Source organism: Jatropha curcas, chromosome 2 (assembly GCF_041381405.1).
Source record: "Jatropha curcas cultivar XTBG-Jc1 chromosome 2, XTBG_Jcur_1.0, whole genome shotgun sequence".
Classification (NCBI taxonomy): Eukaryota; Viridiplantae; Streptophyta; class Magnoliopsida; order Malpighiales; family Euphorbiaceae; genus Jatropha; species Jatropha curcas.
Genome location: NC_143152.1, coordinates 9294722 through 9315271, shown reverse-complemented (window position 1 = coordinate 9315271; position 20550 = coordinate 9294722). Strand labels below are relative to the sequence as shown.

General features: G+C 41.3%; 1 long non-coding RNA gene across 1 annotated transcript; it reads right to left on the bottom strand.

Moving 5' to 3' along the window:
• Positions 1-615: 615 nt before the first annotated feature.
• On the bottom strand, positions 616-2977 carry LOC149498207 (uncharacterized). The gene is made up of 3 exons (XR_016319704.1): positions 2384-2977; positions 1624-1706; positions 616-830 (listed from the first exon to the last, which is right to left on the bottom strand). It is a non-coding gene; the product is annotated as an uncharacterized LOC149498207 (long non-coding RNA).
• Positions 2978-20550: the final 17573 nt, after the last annotated feature.

Sequence of the window (20550 nt, the reverse complement as noted above, 5' to 3'; positions counted from 1 at the left end):
CGCGTCACGCAGCTTATACCCGCGTGACACGACTATACTCTGTTGCCCTAGCCATATAAATACAACATTTTACAGCAAAAACGGGACTTTTTGACATTTTTTGCTCTCATTTCCTCTAAAAGACAACCTTCTGAGATTAAGTTTTTGATTAACGACTAAAGCTTTTCCTCAAGAACTCAACTGAGTAAACTTGAGGAAGATCAGGTCATAGATATTCTAGGTTTAAGATCAAAAAATACAAAAAGGATAAAAAGAGAAAAAGAGAGGAAAGAAAGAAAAAAAGAAAAAACGATTTTTTTTTTTTGTGAAAAAGTTGGGTGATCACGCTTCTGGGATCGTGGAAAATTATACCAGTGCATGCAATCCTCAAATCTGAGGGCTAGGTAACGATTCTAACTTTTCTTTTTCATTTCTAATATTCTATCTCTTAAAAATCTCATTTTCATAGTATTTAGTTGACCTATTATTGATAAAACGTAAGTTTACCCATTTTTGAAATGTCACAACCCATTTCCATGGACCGGACCGGCACTAGGACCTGGGTGGGCTTAAGGCCCCCGAAGCCCGTAGTAAGCCTGTATTATTTAAAACTCGCATTCTATTCACAATTGTGGATTCAGGCCCAATAATTTATTTCACATTTATATCCAAATAATAAATGTCTATACTCTATTTATTCATTTACAACCTAGTCGGAATACAATTGCAGAACTCTACTCCATAATTCACTAACGTTTGCATTTACATATTCAATACAATGATTATTACTTGCATCGATCCGTATCTCGCTCATTCGATTGGACTCCAAGATTCTTCTTTCCATCTATTACCTGGGGAGGTTGGAGGGGGGTGAGTACTAGACTCAGTGAGTAGGATTAGATAACCCTCTCACCCCACACAATTATACAAATGCAAAATATTTTCATGTGATCACCCGTTTAGTTATATAATCATGCAATTTGTCACACAAATGGCAATACAACAGCAATCAGAATTATTATCACCTTCATATAATCATATCACGTGGAAATTAGTCAGTGGAGTCACCGAAACCCCCGATGAGCCGTCCTCCCACATGGCCCATCCTCTCACGTGTGCACCAGGGAGCCGATCCCCCATTCTGGCAGACCGGTCTAATCCTCACTTGACCAGCCCTCTCATTGTTTTTCCATTCTCTCTCTTTTTTTTTTCTTTTTTTTTTTATACCAACAGGAGGCAACCCGGTCGTCTCCATCAAATCTAGATCATCAGGCTCTCACAACAGGAGGCCACCCTGCGGGCTGCGATCAAACCTAGATTATCCGGTGCGCCCAAATAAAGAAGCCAACCTGTGGTTAACAGTAACGGTAACAATAGGTGCACACGGGGGCGCCGATCTCCCATTTACCCGGCTAACAGTAATCAGTATCAGGATCCATATACAGTAACAGTCTCACAAACCCATGGTGACCCACTTCATCCCAATTCCACACAAACAAGGCACAATAATATCACAGCACAAGTAATCAAGCAATATTTAATATCAACAGATAGTGCATCACAATATGGTGATAATGCATGATAACATTTAGCCGTGAATGCATGAATGCAGGCGGATGAGGTGAATTATCTAACACTACTCACAGTTCTTTATTGTCCTCTAAGGGAACTGCTTTTCTAGCCACATGCTTCGAGCCTTTGTCCTTGCATTTTGGAGTTTTATAAACCTTTAACATAAACAATAAAATTCTAAGTAAGAATTCATATTCGTTTACTAATTTTGGTTACTAGTCATTTAATTCACTTATTAATTTAAACTTTATATATTTATGATTATATATTGTGTTTCCTTATTTATTTATCACTCTAATAATCTTATTCTATATTTTTAATTTCTATAAACAATTTAATATCTATAAATAATTTAATTGCTATAATTAGTAATTTCGGCAGCATTTCCCCTAAAATTCAACTATCCACCAATTAACTCAATCAATCATTTTATCAAAATTTCACAGTCCACCCATTGGGTAATCAATCAATTTAACTTTTCCCTTCCTCCATCTGAACATCAATATCCACACTACCTTACATCCATAATTTATAAATTAATGTTACCTACCAAATAATCTACCTTACATCCACATTTAAATTCCATAAATTTATTATTATCAAATTTTCCTAATAAATTTATGTAATACTAGAAATAAATTTAATTAGTCAACACTAATTTAAATTAATTCATCTACTCACAATTTACTTAAATTAATTAACCAATCGAGATTACGTAAATTAAATCAATTAACTAAAATTACTAAAATTAATTAACTACAATTAAATTAATTAGTTAAAAATTACTAAAATTAATTTAATTAACTAAAAATTTACTAACATTAATTTATACCGCAAAAATTAATTAGTTTTTGTCGCAGATTGCTAGATCGAGCTTTACGCGTGCCGGATTGAAGCTACGCGCACTAGGACTGCAAGCAGATGGCCGGAGTCAGGCTGGAGCGGCTGGACCACCTGAGATTGACGCTAGAGTTGAGCTGCAGTGGTGGCGCTATGCGATCTGGTGGCGGAGCAGCTGGTGGCGCAACTGCAGGCTCGACGGATCTGCTCATGGAGGTCAGCGGCGCGCTGGAGCTGCAACAAGGCTGAGCGCGCGGAGGAACAGTAGCGGAGCTGTGGCGGGGTCGCGAGGAGTAATGATCGAGCGGAGGAGAACGACTGTGGCGCGCAGCGGAGTCCGATCGAGCTGGTGGAGGCGCGAGTTGCTTCTGCCAGCAGTGGAGTCTCAGGCGCAGGAAAGAAAAGGAAAGAAAAAGAAAGCAGAAAAGAAAAGAAAGAAGAAGAAGAAGAAAAGACCAGAGGTGGCGGCTCGGTGGTGGCAGTGACGGTGGTGGACTGGAGATGGCGCAGAAAATGGCAAGGGGAGGGTGAAGTTTGCGCTGGATATAGAGGGGAGAGGCTTCTAGAAGTGGTTTGGGCTGATTCGGATCGATTTCGGTTCGATTCGGCCCAAATCTTGATTTTTATTTAATTTTTCGATTTATAATTGATTTTCGATTCGGTTTATCATTGTACAAATTATTAATTCACATTTAAATATTTAAATACATTTTCCACGCTGTCAGCTTATTAAATTTAAATGAAAAATCTTTGAAAGTAAAAATTCGGGTTATTTCATGAAAGTTCCTGGATTGATTTTAATCGCTTTTAATAAAAAAAAATGTAGAAAAGGGTAGTTTGAAAGGTAGTTGCGGACCAGAGCAGCCGCGTCACGCAGCTAATACCTGCGTGACGCGACTGTTCATGTCCAAAAGCCTTTAGTTTGGGTTGGACCACCTGCGTGACGCAGCTGTTCGCGTACTCAGCTTCTATTTTGTTTTATACTTTATTTAATGTTTCGCTTTAAATAAATAATCAATATGTTTGAGTATTTTAAATAAATCATGAACAGTTCCGTTACGTAACTAGGAGTTCCGTCACGCGACTGTTCTTCATAGAACAGCTGCGTAACGCAACTATTCTAGTCTACAGGACCTTAACCAGAGTTCCGTCACGCTACTATTCTTCATAGAACAGCTGCGTGACGCAACTATTGCAAACCCCAGAATATAAGATAAGAGCTGCGTCACGCAGCTTATACCCACGTGACGCGACTGTGTTCCAGTTCCAGACATTTTTTTATTATTATTTTGTCTTAACTTCACTTTATTAAATAAATGTCTAAGCTTAATCCAGGAAATAATCAATAATGGGCAAATTGAGTTTTAATCAAGTTAAGTCAATTAATCTGTTGTGATTATGGTATTTTGAGATTTAATATTTGTTATCTCCTTTTAATTATATTATTAAACTCGGCTTGTGGCCCGCCTTTAACCATAAGGCAAGAGTGAGTCTTTTAATTTAATTTGTTATATATGGTGGATGGATGGTGGATGTGATGTTTAATTTATGAATGAATGCAATGAATGATTTATTTGGGACGATTAAATAATTTTCCACATAGGAATTCGGTTCGATTTGTTCGGGTTGGGTTTAAATAATTAGCTTTTCTAAAATAAAATCAATTAGAAATCGTAGGTTAAAAGAGGTCGGTTTTTCCGGGCGTCGGCTTCCAACAGGCCGACGTACCTAATTCCCTTACATAGAATCGTACTTGGTACGCCTGACCAGTTTCTCTAAATAATTTGGCCTTAAATAAAATGGGTTAAATGGAGTCATTTTTGTAAAATAAAATTGGAAACGGTCCCATTGCCGAAATAATGGGTGGCGACTCAAAATAATTTATAAGACCGATTTATCGGCATCGTACATCCAAAACGATTTTTATCACCTTTTTCCAAGACAATAAACAAATAAAAAGATGTTTTCGGATCCTTCCGGGGTTTGGGATTCTCGACGACAATAGATTGGCGACTTCATTGGGGATCTGCTTCCATTAATCCCCGGTTATTTTTAATAAATAATTTAATGGTTGCAATTAGGAATTGACTCTAAAAAGACTACTATTTCTAAATAAAATTGGTTAGAAAAGCCGACGGAAAATTATTAATCGTCCGTATATGTTTAATTGCTTTCCTTTTCCTTCTATAGGATTTTTTGCATTCATTCGCATTTCTCTCTTCTCACCTCATTCTACCCGTATCACCCTTCGGTACTGGTGTTAAGTTTGACGGTGGATCTAGCCTAAACCTTGCGTTTGAGGTGCATCCATCCGAGAATTAACATTACTACCAACCGCAAGCCTAGTACCTTAAAGGTGCGTTAAAAGGAGTTGTGAATACCCAAATTTTGAGGCTCAAAGAGCCAGTTTTCCCGGACTGCAAACAGTCCGCCCGGGCCGGAGGCCATTCGGAAAGTTCACCGGAAGTGTGCCAATATGGTACTTGAAATGTCCGGAAAATTACGAGGATCACGGAATTGGTCCCGGAATATTTTTTGGAGGTCCGGAACTTCCGAAAAAACCTCCAGAACAAAAAATAGCAGAACCACCGGCTTCGGTGGCTCGGGCCGCCGGACCCGGCAGCCCAGGTCGCCAGTCCCGGCGGCCCAGCTGCAGAGCTCAGGCGGCCCAGGCCCCCGAAATAGTCCGTTTCGCCTATAAATACAGCCCCGGTGTGACCTTTCAACTCACTCAGTCTGTGTTGACGGACGCTCCTTTCCCCTACGCTCCTTGCGATTCTTTACTGCTTTTCTGCATTTTAGTTTAGCTTTATTGCTTTCTTGCTTTGTTAAGTGGTCACTGAATTTAAATTAATTAATATTCCCTTAACGAGGAGCTTAACCTGGAGTTAAGAAGTGGCCGTCGATTAAATCAGGTACATAAACTAAACTCTGCCTATTTAATTTCAGCACTTCATGCATGCTTCTCTTCTACTCCTAATTCTACAACTGCATAAATGCATTCACGTCATCAATTTGGCAAATAATTGCCTCAATTAATTAAGTTCAGGCTAACATGCCCGGTTAATCAATAATCGTGGTATTAAAGCCTAAAATCCAACAATATTGGCCAAAAAGCCTAGTCAATCAATAACTATGGTGAAATTGCCTTTATTTCGAACAAATCCGGCTTAAGTCCAATTAATCAATAATTGTGGCTAAATAGCCTTCATTAAACACGTTTTTTCTTGGCAATCAATTGCCTACATTGCAACTCAGTTAATCACTTTTGGCAAATAAATTGCCTATAAAGTAAGATTAACTACTTTTAGCGACAAATCACTTAAACCAATTTTTTGGCAAAATGCCTTGAATAAATCAGTCTTTTGGCTTAAAGCCTTAAATTAATCAATTTTGGCGACAATCGCCCAATAATCGTCTTTTGGCAAACAAATTGCCTAAATCAACTCATTTTGGCTAAAAGCCTTCAAATCAATCAATCTTTTGGCTAAAAGCCTTAAATCAATCAATTTTGGCGACAAGCGCCCAATCAAACACTTTTGGCAAACAAATTGCCTAAATCAACCTTTTTGGCTAAAAGCCTTCAAATTAATCAATCTTTTGGCTAAAAGCCTCAAAATCAAGCATTTTGGCGACAAACGCCCAATCAATCAATTTTCGGCAACAAATTGCCTAAATCATTCTTTTTGGCTAAAAGCCTTAAATCAACACTTTTGGCATCAAATGCCTAAAAATCAATCAATTTTCAGGCAGAATGCCTAAACAAAATGCACGAAGCATACACACACTCATGCATAAAGCATACCCATTCAAAGCCCTTTAAAAAAGGCCTATCGAACTACGTTGACTTTGATCTTCCATTCAAACGGAAGTACGTAGGCACGTTTGGGATTTAACCCCGAGCAGCAAGTCAAAATCACATAAATACTTTCATTGGTCCAATTGCATCATTTACCCTGCAAAGCATTCATTATTTTGGTTAGTTCATCAGCATGACATAGTCTCGGGATCCACCTCGGGTTCGTAGACCATGCCTTAACATTGGGTTAATTAATCTAGTAATTAGGTTAATTAAAATTGGCACTTAGGGTTTTTCCTAGTTTACCCTAAAATAATTAAACAAGGTGGCGACTCATACATTCACGTGCATTGCTACCCTTAGTCATATGCATCATATGCCTAACATTTGGGGTGGGGGTTCACAGGAGTAGGCCCAACAAAGCTCGAATCCTATTTGCAGAACCCAGACTTTGTTCAACCCAATAAGACCAAAGCCAATGCATATAGTTAAAAGCCTTAGTTACTTCCCCTAAGGTGCACCTGATTCTGTTTGCTGTTGTTATACAGCATTCATTTTCGAGAGTTTATAACGTCAATCTCAAAACCCCCGGTTGGTTGTCGAGATTAGACCAATTCCTAGGAAACAGATGTCGGAATTTTATACCAACGGAATCCGTGTGTAGGAGAAAGAAGGTTGGAAGGCATGCATTTCCCAACTCCCGTTCGCCTGCTTGATATAAACTGTACATATGACGTGACATTCATGCATCACGTAACATTTTCTTTTTCAGCCATGCATTAATAAGAGCTAATGTTCAGTATGGACATTTGACCTTGATCTTGAGACTGGATTTCAAATTCGTTTTGAATAATATTATGCAATCACTTATAGTGAATCAATACCCAAAAGAAAAGGGAGTTATAAGGGAGTTACGATTCCTTTGTATTGTCACATTTCTCGCATTATCTGAAAATAAGTGAGTAAGAGATTACAAAATTTGTAACAAAACAAAACGAGATCCTGCTTGGGACCATATGTTCCAAGGCAAAAAGTAAGGATGCAACAAAATAAAAAGAAAAAGAGATATTGTATTTGAAGGAGACAATGATCCTCGTTCTCACCTGTCCGAATTTCTCTGAGTCTCTCAGATGAACCGGTACAACGAGGAAGATGTTTTGCGAGCATTCCCGCAAACATTACACAAAGACTATCGAAGATGGTATGATGGTCTAGATGAAGAGGTTCAGAAGAATTGGATCAAACTGCAGACCGCTTTTCTCAAGCATTTCAAGACTGAGGAGAGTGATGAGTTCAGTCTGCGTGATCTGGAGAGTTTGAGACAGGGGAAGGACGAGAGCTTTTCCCACTACTACTGGAGATGGAGAACTAAGTTGTATAGAGTTCAGACAAGGCCAAAAGACAAAGAGCTGATCAGAATCTTCAGCAGGAGCCTATTGCCCTTCTTTAAGGAAAGGATGTTAACCCAGCCTCTTACTGATTTTTCTTTAGTTCAAAGTGCTGGTTTAAACATCGAGGAGCTGTATAAGGAAGAAAAGAAGAAGAATAGAGGGTTTGGCAACTACCGGACTTCTTATGGTGACAGAGGTGCCGGAGGTAGTAATCAGAACCAGCCTGGGAGCAGTAATGCCATAGTGCGGGCAGTTAATGAAAGAGCCAGAAGAGAGTTCACCGATTTAGGAAGACCCTTGAGCACAGTGCTAAGGTCATGCATCAAGAACGGGGTACTGTCAAAGCTGCCAGTCGACCCGACTAAACCCGTGCGAGGGAGATATATGGACAGAAATTGTGATTATCATCAGTGCAAAGGGCATTCAACTGATGAATGTTTCAAATTGAGGCACGATATTCAAGATTTGATTGACAGTGGGAAGATTACGAAGCCTTCCGACAAGAGCAAGCCAAGTACCAAGAACAACCCGCTTCCCCAATATCAGTATAATTATCCATCCCGTAAGACTCAATCGGGTGGATTAGTCAACGCGATTGGGAGTGGATTACCAGAAGAAGTGGTATTGGCGGAAGCAGAATGGGAAGAGCGGATGTGCGCCATGTTGAACATATGGGATGACTGTAGTAGCGATGAGGAAAGGAAGGTGCCATTAAAGATCGAGATCGAGAAAAGCATCACGGTGCAGGTGGGTGATGTACCAGAGGATGAAGATGAACAGCTCCAGCTTGCCATTCAAAAGAGCTTAGCCGACCAAGAAGAACAGTGGTACTACAGCAGTGAGGAGGAAGTGAACGAAGTAGGTGTTCAGAGCTTGACCCGGAGTGGGCGAGTATACAATCCTGAGAGCAGTATGCAGGCTAAGGGAAAAGAGGTTGTTGTTGATGGAACGAAGAAGAGAATGATAGAGAAAGGCGGAGAGGAGCCGAAAGAGAAAAAGAAAGAGGAAGAGGAGCCAAAGGGCAAAAGAAGGTTGTTGAGGTTGGAGAAAGCAGTCAGAATAAGGCACCTAGTGGGGTGACCGCCAGTTCAGTACTGAGTCAGTTGCAGAAAACAAGAGCAGATATTTCGATATGGGATTTGCTAATCGCATCCAAGGAGCATAGAGAAGCTTTACTTGAAGCCATGACTTTTGTCAGAGTGCCGGCTCGAATTCAAAGTGTTGATATGATCAACGTGCTACAATGGAGAATAGGCGAGGTCACTTTCTTTGACTCAGATCTCCCACCAGAGGGAAGAAACCACTGTAAGCCACTGTATATTCAGATTGCCGTCAATGGACGTGATACCAGGAACGTGATGATGGATAATGGATCAGCACTGTGTGTATGCCCGTTGAAAATGCTGTCTAAGTTTAAAATTGAAGAGTCTGAACTCGAGCCATCAAATATGGTGGTCAAAGCTTATGACAACACCATGAGGAATGGAAAAGGGACCTTTAAAGCGAAGATATCATCAGGAGCCGTGGAAAGCTGGGTAGATGTGGTTGTGCTTGACATCTTAGCCGACTATGCTCTTTTGTTAGGAAGACCCTGGCTCCACCCTTTGGGCGCAGTTCCGTCCACTTTGCACAGAAAAGTAAAAATTCCGTGGGGTGCAGATGTAGTGACAGTCAATTCGCAAGAAGATCTAAGTGTAGCAACGGTGGAAGGTTTAGAGTTGGCGGTACCATTATCGGGTTTTCAAGTGGCAGTAATTGATGCACCCACCACCAAGAGTAAGAGTGCAGTGAATACAATGAGTCCTTTTTCGAGAAAGATGATGAAGAAGATGAATTACCAGTATGGCAAAGGCTTGGGTCGAGAGCTGCAAGGAAGGTTTGAACTACTCTCATCGGCATTGGGACAGCAGGACAAGCGCGGATTGGGTTATTCTGAGAACCAGAAGAAAGAGAAGTATGAGATTCGGTCTCCGGTCAGAGGGTCGAATATGAATCATATCTTCTTTGTTCCACAAGCTGACGGAGAATTCCAAAGTAGAGGAAAGACTTATCCCGGCTTGGACATATTCATGACTGATTATGAGGAAAAGCTGATCAGGTCCCCTGAACCTTCCTTGGAACAGCTGGTGGATGGAACTGAGTTTATGGTGTGTATGACGGAAGCAAGCACCGAATCTGAGTGGTCAAAGCGGATATCTGAGTTTGAAGATTTTTTGGGGATTGGGGATGAAGCTTCAAAGTTGGTGCAAGAGCAGAACGCCAAGGCGCGGATCCTCCAGTCAGTTCTAGCTGCTGAAGATGCTGAAGAGGCAGAGAGGAAGGTGTTGAAGATGAAGCTAGCTGAAGAAAAGATAGAAGCTACCCCGGCGGAAGGAGAAAAAGGCACAGATGCCGATGAAGTGATTCAGGCGATAAGAGATACTTGTAAAGAATGTTTTGAACAGGCAATTAATCCTGTATTTTGTTTTTCTGATCCTTGTTTTGAGAACAATATGGATGGTTTTCCTCTTTTATTTCAATCAATGGAAGTGAACTTTGACTATTTATTTTCTTGTTTTCCTGATTGTCACGTTCATGGCATTGATTATACCACTCGCATATTTGACATAAATGCATTGCATCATTTTGCATTTAATTTAAGCACCACTGAAGACCCTAAAATAATTGAAATCGGATCAGACTTTAAACCTGAGCTCAAACAGGATCTTCAAGAATGCATCAAAAGAAATTCAGAGGTATTTGCCTAGAGTTACGCGGACATGCCAGGGATCGACAGATCAATAGCAGAGCACTTCATTCCCACTGATCCGAGTGTTAAGCCAGTAAAGCAGAAAAGGAGAAGGGTCAGACCAGAATGGCAAGACAAGATCAAAGCTGAAGTCCAGAAGCAGTTGGATGCAGGATTCTTAGAAGTAGTTCACTATCCGGAATGGTTGGCGAATATAGTCCCGGTATTGAAGAAAGACGGGAGGATAAGGGTCTGTGTTGATTACAGGGACTTGAATAAAGCCTCACCTAAGGATGACTTTCCACTTCTGCACATAGATGTTTTAATCGACAGTGCTGCCGGAATGGGATGTTACTCTATCATGGACGGATTTTCCGGATACAACCAGATATTGATGGCATTAGTGGACAAGCACAAGACGGCCTTCACTACGGACTTCGGAACATTTGTTATAGGGTAATGCCGTTTGGACTGAAGAACGTCGGGGCAACATACCAGAGAATGGCTACAACATTATTCCATGATATGATCCATAAAGGGTTGGAAGTATATGTAGATGACATGGTGATCATGACAAAGACGCAGGAAGAACATGCGGAGATTCTGGAGAAATTCTTCGCACGGGTCAAGCAATATAACTTGAGACTCAATCCCAAGAAGTGCGTATTCGGAGTAACGAAAGGGAAGTTGTTAGGTTTTGTCGTAGGACCTAATGGGATTGAGGTTGACCCAGACAAAATAAAAGCCATTCAAGATATGGAACCAACAAGAACAGAACGTCAGGTGAGAAGTTTCTTAGGTAAAATTCAATACATCAGCAGGTTTATTTCTAGGTTATCCATCACCTGTGCTCCAATTTTCAAGCTGCTAAAGAAAAACCAGCCAGTTAAGTGGAACGAAGACTGCCAGAAAACCTTTGACCACATAAAGAAATATCTGATGAATCCACCGGTGCTTAGTTCACCAAGACCAAGAGAACCTCTAATCTTGTATTTGTCCATAGAAGATACAGGAGTTGGAGCGATGTTGGTACAGCCGGACGCCGCTGGAGTAGAAAAGGCAATCTACTACATCAGTAAGAAACTACTGCCCATCAAAGAGAAGTACAATCTGATAGAAAAAACGTGCATGGCAGTAGTATGGTCAATAAAGAAGTTGAGGCCGTACTTTGATTCCTTCAAGATCACTTTTGTCTCCAAGATTGATCCTTTGAAGTATCTACAGAGAATTCCTACTCTAGAAGGACGATTGTCTAAATGGTTAATTCAGATGCCCAGCGTGGATACAGAGTTTGTAACAAAGAAGATGGTCAAAGGCCGGGCTGTAGCAGAGTTCTTGGCAGAAAATCCAATTACAAGTGATGAACCTTGGGAATTGGAATTTCCAAATGAGCACCTACTATGTGTCGAGACAGGGGCTTGGAAGTTGTACTTTGATGGATCGGCCAACAGAAATGGAGCCGGAGCTGGTATTGTGATAGAAGCACCTAATGGCGAAGTTACCACAATGTGCAAGAGACTGTTGTTCCCGGTCACTAATAACATGGCTGAATACAAAGCATGCATGATGGGGATGGAAGCTCTCCTTGCATCCGGCGCTAAGGAGGTCGAATTGATAGGAGATTCGTTATTGGTTATTTAACATGCTAACGAGAGATGGAAGGTAGAAGAAGAAAGACTGAAGCCCTATGTTTAGTACTTGTTGAAGAAAGCAGCACTATTCGACAAGATCACTTTCACTCACATAGGAAGAACCTATAACAGAATTCCAGATGCCTTGGCAAACTTAGCGTCGGCTTGGCAGGATTTGAGTAAAGTTCCGAAAAAGCCATTTATCATTACCGCAGCCAATATCCCGTGCTATAAGGAACACTTTGTGAACCAGGTAGAGTTGGAGGAAGAACCATGGTTCACGGATATTCTGAGGTATATGAAAGACGGTACTTTTTCTGATGATGCTACAAAAGAAGACCGTGCAGTTCTCAGGAAAATGGCTTTAAATTATGTTCTGACCGACGGTGAACTTTACAGAAGAACATGGGATGGGATGTTGTTGAGATGCGTGAGTAAGAAAGAGGGAGAAGACATAATGAGGAAGGTGCATGAAGGAGTTTGCGGTACTCATCTAAGTGGCATGAGCCTAGTAAGAAAAATCATGAGGCAAGGGTATTTCTGGATACGGATGGAAGGTGATTGTGTTCAGTATGTGCATCATTGCAAAGTTTGCCAATACCATGATAATAAAAGTCACTTACCTGCTGTTGAACTCCACTCGACAACTCCTTCCTGGCCTTTTTCTGCATGGGGTATAGACATCATTGGCAAAATCTCACCCGCAGCATCGAATGGCCATCAGTACATATTGGTTGCAGTTAACTACTTCTCTAGATGGATTGAGGCTCAATCTTATAAAACTTTAACCGCCAAGCATGTGGCTAGATTCATTGAACAGAACATTTTCTGTCGCTATGGTGTTCCCCATCACATGGTTACAGATAATGGATCTCACTTTCAAGCAGATGTTAGTCAATTGCTTTATAGATACAAGGTTGAGCATCACCATTCTTCTCCTTATCGCCCTCAGGCTAATGGCGCGGTAGAAGCTGCGAATAAGGAGATTAAAAGAATCCTGTCAAAAATGTGTGAAAGGTACAGAAGCTAGGCTGAGAAACTTCCTTTCGCGCTCTGGGGGCATCGTACTACCTTCAAATCAGTAAATGGAGCCTCTCCTTTTGAACTGGTATATGGAATGGAGGCAGTGTTACCAATAGAGCTCAAAAAGAAGTCTCTCAGGGTTCTGGTAGAAGCTGGTCTGACCGAAGAGGAATGGGTCAAAAAGAGGTATGAAGATTCGGCGCTCTTGGACGGAAGAAGGCTGAATGCTCGATTCCAGGATCAGATGAGAAAAAGGAGGATTGCTCGCTTCTATAACAAACGGGTACATCCAAGGGCTTTAAAAAATGGAGACTTGGTGTTGATCAGGTTATTAGACCATGAAGCCCAACATCATCCTGGTGGGAAATTCAAACCCAACTGGCATGGACCATTCAGAATTCAAAAATTACTAGCTAAAGGCGCTGCTGAATTAGTCACAATGGAAGGGGAGCCTGTCAATCGAATTGTTAATCAAGACCAAATGAAAAGATTCTACGTCTGAAATGATGATTTCGATTAAAAAATAAATAAATAAATGCTAAGTTGAAAACCCGAAAGGGCGGCTTAGGCAAAAATTAAGCTCGCTAGGTTGAAAACCCGAAAGGGCGGCCTAGGCAAAAGTTAGAGCATGAATAAGAATGATAATAAAACAAAATTTTCGGGATCAACGCGTGGTGCTTAGTTTAAATGCAGAATTCATGCCATGCGTTCGTGATAAATGTGTGATTGGTTGCTCAACGTCAATTGCTCAATGCCATCAACTTGACCCGAAGGAGAATAGGAAATCGAATAGTTAGAGCAAATGACCATTGTATTAGAATAAACTTTCTTTACTTCTGTATAATGATGGAAAGAAGTAAGATCAATAAAGGATTTGAATCTCAAAATTTTTCTTTTGTTCCGAGGTTGTGGTCAAAGAATGCAAGACCTTCCTCTCTGCTTATTTTAACAAAGATCGATTCACTTGGTATAAAATTTGCTGGCTGTTGGTCCCGCCTAAATAATGAAAACCTTTAAGACATTGATCAGAGGGACGAGCACCATTTTCTCAGTGATTTCCCCGGAAAGATCAATATAAAACCTCGAATAAACCTTAGTACGCATATAGGTTCATGCATACATAAAGGAGTTACATTTGTTATTTTGTGTCTGATTTGTGCAGGTAATAAAATAGTTGTCCCATTCTTTGTTATTTCTCAGTGTAAGCTGTTATCTTTATTAAATAATTCATTTTTTATGAGCATTTCTTTATTGACTCATGGGGCAGAAGCCCAAATAATTAACACAACGAATAATTTTGAAAGAAAAAGTTCGGTTGCCTGGTGTTGTCCATGTGTGCAGGAATTAATAAAGGCAGAAACAACAAATTCATTGATTCAAAGAAAGCAAATACATTAAACAGGAGCTCAAAGCTCGAGTTCAAAAGAGGACAGAGAAAGCAAAAGACAGCAATTTATTCTAATGGGGCCTATCAACAGAGGCCAACCTTCACAGAACATGACATCATCACAGGGCAAAAAACCAGTTCACATACTCAGGTGTCACAGTGTCCTGCATCACTCCTTCACCTAAATACTTGGTATGTCGATTTCGCCAACGATCAGCTAAATTGGTCAGCAGATGCAGCGTCATGAGACCACTCTCGAAGTTATGAATTCTGGGAACACGCTGTATCATACCATATTGACGGCTGACCCTATCTGGGAAATAGGCCATGGAACGGTCTAAACTAGCATACAGCACAGAATTGAGATTCATGCTTCCAATAGTGACCAGCCTAATCCTCCACTAAGGACAAGTCCATCGAATGGTCGGGTTATCCCCAAAGTCAAAATGTCCTCGAGTCCGAGACCGAAAGTTGGCAGGACCATAGGTTGGAATCAAACGAGCAGGGACCGGAAGAAGAAGACTTAACTTGTTTAAAGCCCAGGCCTGCAGCAATATTGGACAACCGCGATGATGAACATCGAAATTGGTGATATGAAGGGCAATATCCCTTACCCAGCACATCGTTTCTCCCATGATCATCATGAAGACAGTACGACGGTACAGTTGCATGTCACGAACAACTGTCAGAAGTCGGAAATCTCCAATTCCGAGTTGGCGGTTCTTCATGACATACACATTCAACAACAAGAAGCAACAAGCTCAAATCCAAGAAGGATCCACATTCATGGACAGAACCTTGTTAAGAAAAGGCTCTAAAGGAAGGCCTTGATCTGTGTTTATGCCATCAGGGAGGTAAACCGGACACAGGGCCACAATCTCAGCTAGATTATACCTAGGACCTGGGGGCAAGGCCGGAGTTTCATTTTGTTCAAGATGATGATCCATCACGGCACACATTTCCTTGTAGGTCGGAGTCACTTCAGAATCTTCGAACTGGAAAACCATGGTGTTAGGATTAAAATGAGTAATGAGCCAAGACAAGAAGCCATGGTTAGGTTTTAGGTCTTTGAAATATTTTAACCAGGCAAGTTGGTCCATAGGGGGAATCTGCCATAAGTCATCAGAGATGGATTGGACGAAGGATGAGACTTGACTTCTGAAGGCCACGGAAAAGGATTATTCGAGAGACTAGTCTGTGTTGAACGTTGAATGTGAAGGAGGTGTGAAGTGAAGCCCCCATTTATAGAAGAGTGAAGGGACCGATGAGCGAAATAACGTCGTTGTCCAACATAATGACCACTGTCAAAAGTAGTTGGAAGGACAATCATGTATGGACAACTTGGGTCGGTGAGCATTTAAACCTGCATTGATCAATAAGAAGGACGATTTGTATAACGAGCAGGTTGAGTCTTTATGACCACATTAATCATCCTGTCAGGTAAGTACTACGATCTACTGTTGTTTAGTAATGGATATTTGTCGTATCTCATTTTTAAATTCATTATTTTTATTCCTTATTTATTTGCTTATTCCATTTTTAATTCATTTATTTCATTCATAATAAATTGATCTATGGACCACTAACAAGGCGGACCGCTTTTGTAAATAAACGGGACATCGCCCTTTTTTTCGTGTTTTTGTATTTGTGTTTTATTTTTGCAGGAACAAGACTTCACAGTTGTAAAACATCAACACATACTACAATATAATAAAAGCAGAATATTATAAAAACATAAATAATATCATAAAAATAATATAACTGTACAACCATTTCAAAAAAAAAAAACTAATAAATATCCAAAATGTTCAAAGATGTCAAAAAATGGATGAGACGCGGAGCAGGACTACCGCCGCCCGCAGCTCGGACCGGCAACAGCCGGATGAGGTGGAGATGGTGGCGCATCATCAGAAGCAGAGCCATCCTCATCCTCATCGGAAGAGTCGAGCGGAATCCCCTCTACCTCCAATCTCGTCCGAAGCTGGTCCACCTCCGCCTGAAGCCGGCTCACGGTGCTAGACTGACGGGACTGATGCCTCCGTAGTCTACCGTTCTCCAACTCCTGCAAAAGCGGACATGTGTAAGAAAGTTCACCAAATAATAAGAAGCAAAAAGGTAAATGTGTGTAAAATTCATACCAGCTCATGCCGCTCAGAGTACAGCCGACCAATGTAGGATTGGGCAAACCCAAACCGCTGGCAGATCTCCTGGTACCTCTGGACCGGCACCTGCAAACAAGAAATATCCGTTTAAAAGACTATTCAGGTAAAGTACTTCTAACTTTGTGAATTCGGTTTATAACTTACATGTGTAGTGTGCTCAGGATCTAGCTGCACCGGGGGAGGAGCTTGCCGAAGATCAGCAGGAATGACAATGCCCGATCCCAACCCTAGACCGGGATCCAGCACTACCTCCATACCAGGTGGGAATGGCACATCACCCAGTACTACACCGGCCGGTCCAGCCGGAGCCGCCGCACCACCCGCCTCAGCCGCTGCCTCTGCTCGGTAGTGAGCCGCAGTCTTATGCGTCTTCCACTCCTGCGTTAAGTTACAGAGAAAATGATGGTATCAGTGATCTGAAACAGTGAAAATAATAATGAAAGTAAATAAGGCAAAAGATCAGAAGGTCACCTGAGTATACTCGAGAATCTCGGGAAGCCGCGCCTGCATCCGAGAGGCGAAGTAAGAGGGGAAGTCACCGACGGATAGGAAATCGTTCGCCGAGAAGCCTCTGTACTCTACCTCTAAGTCCTCCTGGGTCAAGCCCTCCAGGAGACACATATGCCGAGGAGGGGCATGAGGCACCCTCCGCTGTGCTGGAGGCACCGGAGTGTCAAAGACTCTCTCTCCAAGGAAGTACCGGTCGGCCCAATAACCCCGCATCAACAGCCTCGACCGGGTGTGCAACTCAGCCACCTCCCAGCCCGGGTAGGTCCTCCAAGCCTCGCAATCCCACGGAGTCAGGGACAGCTACAAAAAAATAAGAAATCAGTAATTGGTGCACATTAAAATAAAAGGAGATTCAACTGAAGAAGATAAGCTAAATGGTCAGATTTTCTTTCGGTACTTACGTCGGACAGCTCTCGGTCATTAAGGAAGCTCCGCCAGTACTCAGGATCCTCGCTACTGGCGTAAGTGTGATGGCAGTGGGCCAGATAACGAGGAATCCTCCTGGACTCGACCGGAGAGTAGCCACTCGGACCGCCCGGATAGATGCAGTACTCGTAGGACCATACCTGCAGTTGTTTTCGCCGAAATCCCAACCCCGGAAGGATCTCGAAAAAACAATCTTTTTAATTTGTTTATTATATTATTATTGTTTTGAAAAAAGGTGATAAAAAATCTTTTTGGATATGCGATACCGATAAATCGGTCTTATAAAATCTTTTCAGTCGCCACCCATTTTTTCGGCAATGGGACCGTTTCTAATTTTATTTTATAAAAGTGACTCCATTTTAAACCCAATTTTATTCAAGGCCAAATTATTTAAATGACTGGTCAAGCGAACCAATGCGGTTCTGGGTAAGGGAATTGGGTACGTCAACCCGTTGGAAGTCGACGCCCGGAAAACCGGCCTCTTTTAACCTATAATTTCTAATTTATTTTATTTTAGAAAAGCCAATTTATTTATTTATTTAAACCCAACCTGAGTAAATCGAACCGAGTTCCTATGTGGAAAATTAATTAATCGTCCCAATCAAATCTAATTATCACATAGCAATTATTCAAATCAAAGCAATTAAATCAAAGCGATCAAACCAAATAAATAAAAGACCCGCTCTTGCCTTATGGTTAAAGGCGGGCAACAAACCGAACCGAAAATATTAAATGAAATAAATAAATGAGCCGCTCTTGCCTTATGGTTCAAGGCGGGCAACAAACCGAACCTAAAATACATTCTACCCGATTTAAATCCAACCCATAACCCAAAATCATGCATATTTATTGTTTAACACTAGAAATGCAAATTGTTAATAAACATGCAAATTAATCTTAAATATAAATAAATCAACAAACTTAATTTTATTTTTCATTTAAACATAAATTGTAAAATTCATATAAATAAACACATAAAATTACATTTTAGTATTCTAAGTTTAATTAAACTGTGATCTGTTCATAATTGGGCACTTTCAAATTTATTTAAGAAATTAGATTTTATTTTCGTAGAAAATTTATTATTATTTTTTATTTTTTTATTTTTCTGGAAAAATCGATGAACAGTCGCGTCACGCAGCTGTTCCTGGATGAACAGTTGCGTGACGCAACTGTTCTTGATGAATAGTGATCAGTGAACAGTGAACAGTGAATAGTGATCAGTGAACAGTGAATAGTGAATAGTGATCAGTGAACAGTGAATAGTTGCGTGACGCAACTGTTCTAGGATGAACAGTCGCGTGACGCAACTGTTCTTCCAGGAACAGTTGCGTGACGCAGCTGTTCTTGGATGAACAGTTGCGTGACGCAGCTGTTCATCCAGGAACAGTTGCGTGATGCACTGTCCTAGCCCAGAATTCATTTTTAAATATTTTATTTACATTATTTCTTGCTTAAATATGATTTAAAGACATATAAAATGGCCAAATATGAACAGAACATGATTTAAAGAAACTTAGATTACTAAAACCACAAAAATATTACTAAAATCACAAAAATGTATAAAAAATACAAAGAATGTTAAGGAAATTACCTAATCCTCAGATTGATGCTTGCAAATGGATCAAATCTCTTAACAAATGATAGTTAAGATTTTCAGAAGCTTTGTATCCAAGGATTTAAATGTATTTTCTTTTATCTTTTGATTTTTCTTTCTTTTTATGCTTTGATGCACCTAGAAATGATATCTAATGGCAATTTTCCTTCAAATCAACTCATAAGAGTGTTTGGAGAAAAATATGGCCGCAGAGGTATGTTTTTTAGGGTTTCAAAATTGTCTTTCTGTTCTTTTTGTTCTTCTGTCCTTTTTTTTTCCCGTTGTTCTTTTTTGTTCTCCCCTTGTTCTGTGAGAAAGAGATGTATTTATAGGGTAGGTCAGGACACAGCTGCGTCACGCAACTATAGCTGCGTGACGCAACTGTAGCTGACTATAGCTGCGTCACGCACTGTAGCTGCGTTACGCTACTCATTTGTTGAACAGTGAAGAACAGTTATGAATAGTGATGAACAGTTATGAATAGTGATGAACAGTTGCATGACGCAACTGTTCGTGGATGAACAGTTGCGTGACGCAGCTGTTCTTGCGTGACGCAGCTATGACTCAGCCAACTATTCAACATCATTTTTAATTTAAATCCTTGGATTAAAAGACTTCTAGATAGCATTAATCCATTCATTTTACATCCTCATTTCCTCATTGGATCAGGCGGGGCATAAAAAACACGCGTGAACAGCAGTAGAGAAAGAAATGATATCAGTAAGTTGAACAGTTGAGAATGACAATAAAAAAAAATGAAGGGTGAAGAGTGAAGGAATGTTACCTCCAGAGGCCGGATAAACAGCCAGTTCGACTCACCGCTACCACGGGTCCAGACATCCAGACCGTGATAGAGGTGAGCCAAACCGAGTGTGGCCCAATCGAAGGACCCGACCTGGCTCAGATCCCGTAGACATGCCAGCACCGCTGGGTCTCCTTTATTCTGGGAGGTGCACAGCAGCTGAGACGAGATGATGTAGAACAAGAAGGACCGAGCAGCCTGGTCCCTCTCCTCCCGAGTATACGAAGGAGCAGCACGTCGGGCCTCCTCCAGCAACTCCCTCCAAGCCTCCAAGCGGGTCCTGATCCTCTCGGCCCAGAACCGGAAGACCGTCTCATAAGACATGCACCCCTGTAAGGTGTACCGCGTCTGTGTAGTGACACCGAGTAGAGAACGGACCAACTGGGCCCCGAGCATGGCCGTCTAATACCGAGCATCCAGTGGGGGAGCTGGGCCAGTGAAGCGAAGGCCTGTAATGGCAGTATAGTCCACGGGTGTGAGAGTCATCTCGCCGAACTTGAACACGAAGGTGTGCGTGCAGTCGTTCCACCGCTCCATCAATGCATATCGCATAGCGGGCGGGAAACGAGGCTGGGTGCGGCGTAACCCTGCGGCATAATCCCCGAAGCCAGCGGCGACGACCCGAGATCGCATAGGAGGGTCCAATAAGTCCCAAAAAGTGGAAGCATCAGTGGCCGATCTACCCGAGCGGGCCTTGCCCAGA